This window comes from Lytechinus variegatus, chromosome 3 (genome assembly GCF_018143015.1).
Source record: "Lytechinus variegatus isolate NC3 chromosome 3, Lvar_3.0, whole genome shotgun sequence".
NCBI classification, from domain to species: domain Eukaryota; kingdom Metazoa; phylum Echinodermata; class Echinoidea; order Temnopleuroida; family Toxopneustidae; genus Lytechinus; species Lytechinus variegatus.
Window position 1 is genome coordinate 64,238,601 of NC_054742.1, and position 12,580 is coordinate 64,251,180.

Here is a 12,580-nt window from a genome sequence, read left to right on the forward strand (position 1 = left end):
TCATCCAAATCAGATATCTAGAGCAAAAATCATGATAATGGGATATTTCTTTTAAAAATAGAGTTCTATTGTGTCATGTTAATATCGGTCTATGCTCTGCAGTTAACCATTATGACGTACTTGCAAGCGCTCGGATTCAGCGTTGTCTTTATTATGACGTATATTGTTGGTGGGCGGATCCTTAGGAAGCGTATCTCTTTATACGCATCCACAAATGCCCGGATGTGAGACCAGGGAAAATACAAAGGTATATTTTGCTTCGTCTCTGCATGCAAAGTAAATACGCGCATTGAGACCGAGGAAAATACAAACAATATACCTACCCTTCCCGATATTCAGAAAATGTAGGGCAATACGGTTTTGTAAATGACCAGCTCAGATGTCTGATACGGGTGATAATCTACATTATTTCACGGGACATGTATATCAAACTATTTGATATTCACTGTACATGAAATATGCTACTACAAGTATTTTTTTAAAATATTAGTGAGCTTTTGGATTAAAAACTAAACTTTTCAAATAACTATCATGGAATATGCTACTAGACTATTTCAGAGAAATTGATCAGTTAGCTTTATATTAATATTGGAGACTGCCTATGTCCTGGAAGGATCTCTGACACCAATGACTGTCTTTCCAGTGTTCTTTTGCAGAAGGAATTGCATTGGAACACAACTCAACTGATCAGTCATATGTTCCAAATTATACTCTGCTGATTGGTTGGAAGTGGAGTTGTGTTTGATTGTAACTGTTTGTGTAACAGGCCCCTAGCCAATCAAAATGGCAGTTAGAGTAAAAGGGAGAGCAAACTGAGCAACACTTTTCTGCAGTCTCTCATGGGCTGTTTGTTAAAGAAACTAGTCTTTAAAAATATACAATTTTAGATAACTATCCATATGAATAGAGAGAATGAATGAGCATTTTTTTTCATGAAGAGATACTAAACTGTTTTGAGAGGAAATTCTTGTTTTGCTACTTTGTATCATAAATAGTATATGAATTAATTGAGTGGTGAGTTTACCAATTTACTGTGTTATCATTCTAGTGGGTCTACGTTATAAGACTACACAGCTCGGAATGTTGCATTATGATGGCCTGATGTTAGTAGTCAAGGCTGCTAGTTTGATGCTGCTTTGAGATAAAATACATTAGAAGATCGTACCATCTCACTCTCACACAGCAAGCCAAAAATCATCCCTCTTTTGCAGTCAGACTAGCTTCCTCTTGCATATCAAAAGCAGGACGGACTGCAATGGTGAGTATAGATCTGGGTCCCGTTTCATGAAGACTAAAGCAAATGCATGATTTCAATAACAAATTTACTATCTGCCAATCAGATTGAACGTTTTCAGTAGCTTTTAACTGTTCAAGCAGTTTTGCTGTTATGATAAGTAATATGAAACAGTCCCCAGCTCACATGAGCCTCCTCTCACTATCCCTCAAACACCAAATCCTGCTCCAGTAAAAAAAAAAACTTAACACTCACAGTACCCCAAAACCACATGATCATGCTTCTTTTGCAATCTCTTCATTTCCCTATATGGTGGTCTACCAAAGCGCACAACCAAAATAAGGGAAAGGAGACTGAGAATGCCAGGGTACTTGGCCCAACATCCGTCAACATCCCATATTTCTATGGGAACTGATACAAGGAAGAAAAGTTGGTCTACATATATTTCCAGGGATACTGGCATCAACAGTTCACCGGACCTTAAAACCATGACACAAGATAAGACCGCTTAGATATATTTTGTTCATGACTCCTGAAGTTGGCATAGGGTTGTCCTATGTTACTAGAACTAATAATAGTATGTAGTAATTACCCTAACAGCAACCCAGAATTGTATACTTTTTTTCTGACAGGTACATAAGTCTATCGCACAAATATGTAATTTGTTTACTTGATACGTCATTTCAACAGCAATGATCATGGACATTTCTATGAAAGCCTGCTAATTTGCATTATTTTTTAATATGAAGAATCCATAACCATGCTTATTTTTCATGGCAAAATTCATATTTTACATCTTATAGATTCTTATTTTATGTATTTTGCCGATCATTTTACCACATTTATATGTACATATATCTGCTAATTTGAAAGCACTTGAAAGTACTATGACGGTTTGAATAATCAATGAAGAAATAAAATTACTGTGCTTATAGTATTGTGTTCTATCCTTGTCTTTGATATAAAGGGGTAGTGAACTGTGTGTGGTCTCTCATTGACTGGTAATATAACTACATAGTCTTAAAATATATGTTTTTCAGATATCTACTAATACTACAGAGAATAAAATGACCTATAATTGTATTTGTGTAGAGAAACTAAAATGGTTTGAGAGGAAAAGTAACTATTTTGCTACTTAGTAACATAATCATCGCAGTCTACATAAGTGTATTGAGTAGTTAGTTAGCATGCTATCATTCAAGTGGGTCTATATCGCGAGACTACATTAGCAATATGGGTCAGGAAACTGGCCAGGTATGAGTAGTAGAGGACTTTAGATGGCGCTAATGGTTCGTATCTGCTTTAATAATTGACACACTTGAATATATATTTGAAGCATCTGTAGGCAATAGTTGTAAATTTGTCCAACATGGATTTTCAAATTGACTGCACCCCAACCCTTATTAGTAAAGGTTTAAACTCACAGTACTCCCATCACAAAACTACTACTACACACACAAAAAACACAAATTCATTTCATTCATTTCATTGTCATGTCTACAAAGATTTCATTTCTAATCCTCATATTTATTGCTACTTTGTGATAGTTATAAATCCCTGTCTACATGTATTTCAAAGGCAAAGCACATCTTGACTTTGGCATCAATATTTTGTACATTATCTCTGTCACACACTAGTAAGTTCTTCATCAATGACAAGTACATGCATACTGCTGAAAATTGATATTGAATTCAAGATGTACATCATAGCTCCCTGGCATAGAATTACACAAAAAAAGTCTGTTTGGTCAGTGAATAACGGTATATTTACCCAGGGTTGCCCCTTCAGTTCCGAAAACTGTTCTCCCAGCGGGCCCTGCTATAATTATTACCCGGCTAAGCTAGGCTACCTCTTCAGGTGCACACAGCTTTTTGAGGAATTATCCATACCTCACCTGGGTCAAGTGCAGCACACTGTGGATGAATTCCTTGCTGAAGGAAATTACGCCATGGCTGGAATTTGAACCCACGACCCTCTGTTAAGTCTTTGAAGTTTCCGACCCAGCAAAAAATAAACTTTCCCAGTCTTTCATTAATCCAGGAAGAATTCTCAATAAGTCAATACAAACAACCTTTGAGAATGTCAAGCAAAACCTTAACTTTAAGTACTTCTTGGGAATTGCTTAATAGGAATCAAATGTTGTTCGTTCCTTCAAAAGTACTTGAAAAAATGAAATGTAAAAAAGTGTTAAAAAACAAAAATAAATGAATTTTGCTTTGACAAATTCTAGGAATGTTTATTTTCAATAACTTTACAATAAAATTTCAAGCAGTACAAAATAAACTATATCCTTATACCAAATGTTTTTTCATAAAAATGGATGAAATGAAAAGTAAATATTTTCCCATTAAATAAAAATTGAAGCCTCACAATTTGACAATGAGTACATGGATAGTATATGATACTGTATAGAAAACACAAGAACTTGATGTCCCTTAAGTAAAATGAAGTTTAACCTGAGCTGTTAAAAGGGCACAAAATGTCAAATGCGATTTGATATTCAACCAATCAAATGAATGCATTTGGGCTTGCTCATAAATTAATTTTACAGTCGAGTTTAATTGCAACTCTCACTCCAAATGCTCCTAGAATAGTTCCGTTTGATATAACAAGGAATGAGTTCTTCCATCACTTATGGCCTAAATCAACACAGGCTTACTGCAAACCCTGACTTCAGTTGTCTACCATACCTCACTTAATGCCAGCATGTGCACTGAATGTAAAAAAAAAACACATTTAACATCACCATAGCTCATAGAAGGTAATTTTTGTTCCAACTTAATAGAATAGTTTGATATCTCAAGTGGAAACCTCTCCCACTACTGTCCTGTTTAATTTATACTCGTTGGTTTCTCCTAACAGAATTCTGGCTCAGTTATTCATATAAATACTGAGATTTACCATCTATTCAATCAAAATAATCATTAGTACTGTTTTCAACAAAATTAATCTAGCACAGGTTACTTCTTACATCGGAAACAATCAAGAAATTCATAAAGCAAGAGACTCATAAACTTCGCACTTGGAAGTCGAGATATTACACAGTATGAAGTTTGAAAAGGTGTTACAAATTCACCTTATTTATGTGGCGAGTTCTAAACTCATGGCCATGTAAAGTACATGTACATTCATTTTGTTGTGCTGTGTTTGCTAGAGCACATGGTATGGAACAGGAAAAAAAATTAGAAAGGATAATAAAATTATATGTTCACTGTAATACTACATCAACATCATCATGCACGCCTTGTAGTAGAAGCTCCCCACTGTAGTGCACTATCTTCTTCCTCTTGGCAGCTTTCAGGGTTCCAACAAGAGCCTCAAAAAGGTTGGCACATCGATCATCAGCAAAAAGGACTCCAAACTTGACAACGATCTTTCCATCAGCATCTGAAAAAATAAAGCAATGCTTCCTATTACTTCAGTGTCTTCATAATTACTTACTTGTTATGAAATTGCTTGATCATGATATTTCTTGTATTAAAATAAAGCTCACAGAGAATTACAATAGTTATCATTTGTTCAAGGAACATCTCAAATTGGAATTTATGATGATAATCCTTGTGGTCACAACTGAAACATTTATAATGCTGAAAGAGAATGACATCTAAAGCACAACATGAACACATTCTTTGTTCAAATGTCTACCCATTTGTTTACCCTGTGAAACAAACACAAACAAATATGATATAAATGTGCCTAAAATCCCAAAAGAGAGTGATATTATGTAGAAATTAGTTGAAAATTAAAAGTATGTATTTCCATCCATTTTCAAAATAATTTTTAGTATCAGTTTCCATGAGTTGGCTCAGGATGTCTTGCAATTAATAAGTACTTGATTATTAAAATTATGGAAGGTCTACTGGTACCTATAATAATGATGATGATGATGATAATAATAACTAATAATAGTAATAACAATGGTATTAATGAAAATAATAATCATCATAAAAATGAAAATAATAATAATTAGACTTGCTAAATCATTTTAATGTTAAGTACAAATGTTAAAGTATACATACTTGGTTGCCCTAAACGCTTCATCTCCTCAACAAGAAGTTCCACCTCATGTTCAACATTCATCATGCAGTATTATGCTGTAGAGAAATAATTAAACCCAACAATAATTTGTAGCAGCCATAAAAAATTAGAAAACAAGTTAAATGTCTGTGCCACATTTTTTTTTCACAGGAACCTTGAAATAAGGGCACTATGATGTTTTCATAGCAGCATTTCTGCATTCCCCCATTATTTTTTTCCTATTAAAAGCTCCAGTCTCTGTAAATTGAAAATTGTAGAATAAATCCCCAGAAACGATGGTTATTCTCTGGCTAACTAAACTTCCTTTTTGACTACCGTCCTATGTCTCTGTTCACCATCAATTGTTCTGCTAAACTGGGCCCCACTTACTTCTGTACATAGCCAAGTAATATCTGAAATTTACATATAGACACGTCCCAAGAAAAGACTAATTCCTGTCAATTAGACAGAGCATACTGAGTTCCTTCTAATATGAGAGGGGAAGTCCTTTGGACTGTTTAGTTTTATAGAATCATGGATGACATATAGAGAAATATGATCAATTTTTATGTTCAGATAGTCGTTAAGTTGATCATGAAGAGGGTAAAGTGAATTTGTATTAAAAATTGTTATTGTAGTATTGTCATCAATGTGTTTCTTCCTTTTTTGTAAGAGAAAAGGGGACCTAAACGTTGGCCATGTCTAATTAAAAAGAAATATAATTCAAAGTTAAATAATAAAAGAATCACTCAAACTCAAGTCTTGATTTTTTTATAACTCATGGCATGTAGGTCAACTTCAAGTAGCTAGTGAATTAGTGATTTTAATCGTTTACCTGCTGTTATGGATGACCTAGAAAGAGTAGAGTAGTTCCACACCAACGTGCCGGACCTAAAAAAAATCATGAAATTGCTAAAATTTAGAACTTAGTCTTAGATTTAGAAGGAGCAATTTTTCCTGTGTCCAATCTAACCTGTTGTTATGAGAAAGATCATGTCCCAGCTAGTAGACAATGTACAATTAACTCTCGAGAGAATGAGTCTCCGGCTCCGCTGTTTGAATAAAGTTCACTTCCGGGTTTCCTCCCGTTGGATCAGCTGATTTCATACACTGACTCGACTCCCTCCTAACGAGTGACTCATGCTGCATACACATCGAAGTACCATACCTATACCGCAGTGTACTGTAATCATACAGCCTTGCTCGCGAGTAGCGACCATTAAGGATTGCAAGGCTTATAGCAGACCAAGAATTCGAGTACGGTGTTGCTCAGAAGAAACAGAGAGGTGGATAATTTTATCTTACTCTAAAACCGAAAGTCGAGTAATTAATGCAATTTCGGGGGTAAAGCCCGGGCTAAACGTTATCGTTTGTTGTTTGTCTGTTTGTTTGTATTTATTCACAATTCCTCCTTCGTCTCCTCCTCCTCCTCTTCTTCATCATCTTCTTCTCCTTCTTCTTTTACTTCTTCTTTTCTTCTCCTTGTTCTTCCTCCTCACTACTTCTTCTTCCTCTCGAGTCCTCTTCCTCCTTATTTTCCTTCTAATTTCTTCTCCTCAGTCTTCACAATTAAGTCAGTGTTAACTCAGTGGTATTCAAATGAATAAGTAGATGCCTTTATTTATTGTTTAAAAACTTAGAACCCCCCGGGGGGGCCACTTACATTGACGAGTGGATACCATGCGCGACCAAAAAAACACGTAAAAAGGATGTCTTTTTCACGATAGGGCACGTTACGTACGTAACGTGATAAGGGTGTCAAAAACACAAAAATAATGAAAAAAGGGTATCTATTTCGCTCGGAAAATTACGTGTTTAGGGTCGAATTTGCGTGGATGATAAAATAAAATGAAAATGTTTTATAAAGGATGTCCTTTTTGCCCCAACACTTCGTGTTTAGAGTCCGATTTGCGCGTGGTGTAGAAGTGGGGTCGTACTAAACCAAATAAGGTACAGCGGACGACCGAAGGACCCGTAACAATAAATCATTCCTGTACTTGTTTCATTTCAGGGAATATTTGCCAAGAGTATCGTTTTGTTTCCAATACTTGTTAAGGGTAGGGTTTCACACGCCAATACTTGTTAAGGGGTGCATTTTCAGAACATGGAAATTACGTATTTAGGGTGCTTTTCGAGACCCCATGGTCGCGCATGGTATCCACTCGTGAATGGAAGTGGCCCCCCGGGACTTAGAATTATGCATTATTTGAATTTTTACAGATCTGACATGCAATAGACCTAGCTAAGGACCAACTCGACTGAACCACTAAATATTAAAATAATCATAATTCCATATTCTCAAGGAGGAATAAAACTTTGTTTTTACAATCATCATAAATCGATAATGAGAAACCTAAAATATTTCGTATTTCATATAAGCCAATTATGAAATATAATAGAAATAATGAGTGGGTGATATCATCAGTCCCGGCCTTACCGACGAAAATGTGAATATAGCAGTTTTGTGAAATTAATCAAATGTTTAAAATGTCATAACTGAAGTCCGAAGAGCTGAACATTTTTATGTTCACAGACCTGAATACTGATCATTCTCAGCACGTCAACAATTTGATAAAGAACAGTGATTGCGAAGCACGAGCTGATTTTTGTCTCACCTGATATAGCAGAGCAAGTCTATAAAGGCACATGGTACTTGTTCTTCACTCACGTACTAGCTGGGTTGAGTGCAGCAATTACTCCAGGCTGTGATTCGAACCTACCCTCTTTCATGTCTTTTTTCAAAGTCTATAGAATATAACTGGCCACAACGCCCCATGGCAAAAACATTCAACTTAATCTAAAAAAATATTGGGTAAAAATGCTCCATGAGGGTAATTATGTATCCAACCAACATTGGGCATTTCTTTGGGGCATTTTTGTTTATCCAGTGGGATGACAGTTTTGCTCATTTTAAAATAATTGCTGCTTATTTTTTAAACTTATTGGACAATATGCTTCCCGCATTGGGCAAAATACTGCCCCAAATTGGTTGGATATCATAATCACCCTCGTGCTGGTAAAAAATTTTCCCAACATTTTTAACAGTGCCTGCATGGTTTCCAAATAATAAGAAGCCTCCCCCCAGTTGGGGTACTGGGCGTCGATCCACTCGCGCTTTCTATTCATTAAGGGGGATGATGCTTTGTATATACCCCCACTCCCCCCCCCCCCGATGAAAAGAACTTTCTGCAGACCAGTGGTGGTCGGACGTGGTCCCGCATGTTGGGGAAGGCGGGTAAGTTGAGCATAGGGGCAAGTTGAGCCACCAGCTCCATATAGGCCAAAATAATGAATGAGTCAGACATTGTGGCGGTGTCATGTATTGATGACCCATTGCATAACACTTAACCCCACCACATTTTTTCAACTTTGAAACAAAAAGTACTTTTTTAGTGGGAAAAAATTCAGCAAAAAAAGTAAAAAGGATCATGTAAAAATCAAATAGATAAGTATAAGTGCTTGTTACACACACACGTCTTTAAATATTAATAAAGAGATAAGAACATTATTGTTAGTCCAGGTATGGATCTTCATTCTTGTCATAGTCTTTTGCATGATGGATGAATAAGAAATGTGTGGATGCGATATTGTCGCATTAAGTTTGGACAGGGGTAAGTTGAGCCGCGAGCCAACATGGGGCAAGTTGAGCCATGGTAATTCTTATGGTAATGTATATATTAAAACCACTTTAAAAAGCCATCGGTATGTAGGCAGAAAGGAGGAAATTTACATGACTCGTTTTAAAGGATGTTAGTATTTACAATGTATTGAGAATAAGCAAGTGAAAAGACGTAACATATAACAAAATTGATATGCATGGTTCTTTCCCCATACATTTTGTATAGTTTTTGTGTCTCAACTTACCCTATAAGGTGGTTCAACTCACCACAGATGGGGCAAGTTGAGCCATTTGAATTTTTCTAATTCTTTTTTTTTCAAAGGTGACATTGCAATGACTTTCAGTGTGGGGGTAGAAAGTTATATATAGGTGAAAGATATTTCAGAAGAATTAGATTTTAAGGCAAGGTACTTATTTCTACAAGATTATTAATCACTCTCAATTCTAACATGCAAAAAGTGCCACAACTAACTTACCCCGTCTTCCACTATTTATTGTCCATAGGCAGCACCCCTAGGGATTCTGGTGGGCCAGAAATTTGAGAATGTAGCCAAAATAACGTAGCCATTTGCGGTCAAACCCTTTTTTTTTTGGGGGGGGGGGGCTTTTCAAATTCCTCTGGACCGAATAACCATTATTCTGTGGTGAACCCTTACCCCTCCCCTTTGGCATGCAGCACGACCAGCACTCCCAGTCAAAAAAATATTCCCAGGGCCTTGCCCCTCTCCATAAGATTTCAACTTTGAGGAGGGCAATTAAAGCATATATTACAAACTTCTCAATGATCCACGGACTTTAAAGATTGTAATGATTTATTCAATGTTTAAAAAAGTTTTAGTTCATAATTTTTTCATTTCCCTACATCATAGAGTTAGATATTTCTTCTGCGTTTTGTCGGAGACACAATACAAATTTTCTTCCTAGCTGTGCATGCTTGGTTAGTGGTCGCCAGTTAAAACCCATGCACAGAATTTTTGTTGGAGCAGTAAACAACGGTCAGTTTTTCAACTGCGAACAGGGATTGCAAGTCATATTTGTTTCTTATTTTTGCTTTGGAATTCCATAAATGGATTATTATCGTTCCTGACCCTGCGACTATGATGCAACAATGAATATGATGAATGTCCACAATCTGGAACTGTTAAATTCTCGAGCTGTACGGGAGGAAATCCAGCGGTTTGAGAGCGTACATCCCCATATTTATGCGATTTATGACCTGCTGGAACAAGTGGAGGACCCATGTCTGCAGGACCAGTTACGGGAGCATGTCGTGTGTATTGAAGGTAGCTAGACTTCTTAACTTTAATGCTAATATCATAATATGATGATAATTTACATCGAAGTAATTATCATATTGTGATAGTAGCATCACCATTCTCTTATATTGATAGTTTGTTGATGATATAGAACAAGGTCTACCGTTACTTTAGTTTTATTACTTTAAAAAAACTAAGTTAAGTTAGGATTGTGAATTTTTTTTATACTTGTCTTGTTTTGATAATCTTAGTCACCTGTTAGTTTTTCAATTTTGATAAACTAATTTTTTTATTTTGATTAGGTTTGGCGAAAGTACTCCACTATTAAGTTTTTGACTTCATTTAAACTAAGTTGTTTGATTTTGATAAACAAAGTTTTCGATGAATTGTATATTTATTATTATTATTGACTTGTTCAGATTTATTTTATTTAATAAAGCTTTATTTAGACTCAATTTTTGGAAGATTAAACTTATTTTTTTATTTAAAGATAAGTTTCTAGATTCAATAAACTAAGTTTTTCAATTTTGTTAGGTCTAATTTTTGTTATTTTAATAAATATATTTTTGAAAATTTTATTTCAAAGTATTCTATTATTAGATCCATCTAGTATTCTATACATTTTTTGTGCAGTGGCGGGTTTAAGCAATGAGGGGGGTGGGGACATCGTCATTGGGTCAATGGGCACGGAAGTGGGGGGGGGGGGCAGGGGAGGCACTAGACAGCTGGCAGCCGTCTGTTTCGAGTTTTTTTACATTTATTTTTTCCTCGTACACAGACGGCTCGCTATCGTGCAGCCACCATTAGGGGACTTGCAATGCAAAATCCCCCGTCGGGGCTCTTCAGTTTTTGTCTTTAAAGGTCAAGTCCACCTCAGAAAAATGTTGATTTGAATCAATAGAAAAAATCAGACAAACACAATGCTGAAAATTTCATCAAAATCAGAAAAATAAGAAAGTTATGACATTTCAAAGTTTCGCTTATTTTTAACAAAATAGTTATATGAACGAGCCTGTTACATCCAAATGAGAGAGTTGATGACGTCACTCACTCACTATTTCTTTTGTTTTTTATTGTTTGAATTATACAATATTTCAATTTTTACGAATTTGATGATTACATGTAGGACCTCCTTGCCTGAAGTACAAAATGTTAAAATAATGGAATTCCACGTGTTCAGGGAGGAATGAAACTTAATTTCACATGACAATGACGAGAAAATCAAAATATTTCATATTTCATATAACAAAATACAAAAGAAATAGTGAGTGAGTGATGTCATCAACTCTCTCATTTGGATATAACTGGCTCGTTCATATAACTATTTTGTTGAAAATAAGCGAAACTTTAAAATGCCATAACTTTCTTATTTTACATCCGATTTTGATGAAATTTTTAGTGTTATGCTTGTTGATTTTTTTTCTCTTTTTATTTAAATCAAGTTTTTGTTGGGGTGGACTTGTCCTTTAATGAATAAAATTTTTTAAAATTAATGCGACCAAAATGCAAATTTATATTCCTTCTTGGCATTAATTGCCCCAAAACGTAGAAAAATGAAGTTAAAAGGAACAAAAACAGTCACTTACCTCGGCTGTAGCGCAAATTCACTTCCCTGTTTTATCTGATCTTAAGTACATAACATATGGCCATTGAGTCCCCTTTATAGATCACGCTAGAACTTCGGTCTCTGTATGTGAGTGAAGCCAACGGAGTTTAGCTGAACAACCAACAAAACAGAGACTGAAGCTTTTGGTCTAGGGAGGCACTTGCCTCCTGCCCCTTCCCCATTACTCAATTTTTTTTTTGGTGGGAGGGGTCCATGACTCCATGTCCATATGAAGAATTTTTCCAGAAATTCAAAATTGAGGCAGCAAAGTGACCAAGCTTGTCATGGGGACGCTTTTGCAATTTGCATCAGTTGTCTCTAAAGTGAAATAAAAATAATAATATAATCAACTTCAGGGATGCAAATGCATGTGCAGATTGAAAAGAAAGTAGAAAAAAGGGTGCTTGTACTGTAGGAACCTTACATTTTAATAACAGACTAAAAACTTTGACCAAATTAGAAATGAAAAGGGGCATAATTTATCAGAAGTAAATAAAGGCAAATTCAAAAGTCAATTTGTCAGATGATTGCCCATGTTATATGGCAAGTTCCCCCAAGTTTGTGCACGCGTATCTGCACGATTCTATTAAAAGAAGATACGCATCAAACAGAAACTTTACACATGCAGCACATAGACAGATATTCATTAAAAAATCTGACTCAAAATGGTGGAAAAATAATGAATTTTGGGCATTTCATGTGACGGCCTCAAAATGCAGCCTTTCTCATCAAAATACCCGAATCGTGTACAAAGTGAATGGGTGCGCAGACATGGGGTACCATTTTTTTTAAATCTGAAAATGACTGCCCGAGGTTTTTTCAAAGAAAATTCTATATTTCTTTGAAAT

General features: G+C 35.6%; 1 long non-coding RNA gene across 1 annotated transcript; it reads right to left on the bottom strand.

Moving 5' to 3' along the window:
• Positions 1-4,284: 4,284 nt before the first annotated feature.
• LOC121411651 lies at positions 4,285-6,376 on the bottom strand. Its single transcript, XR_005969515.1, has 3 exons — positions 6,087-6,376; positions 5,254-5,328; positions 4,285-4,621 (listed from the first exon to the last, which is right to left on the bottom strand). It is a non-coding gene; the product is annotated as an uncharacterized LOC121411651 (long non-coding RNA).
• Positions 6,377-12,580: the final 6,204 nt, after the last annotated feature.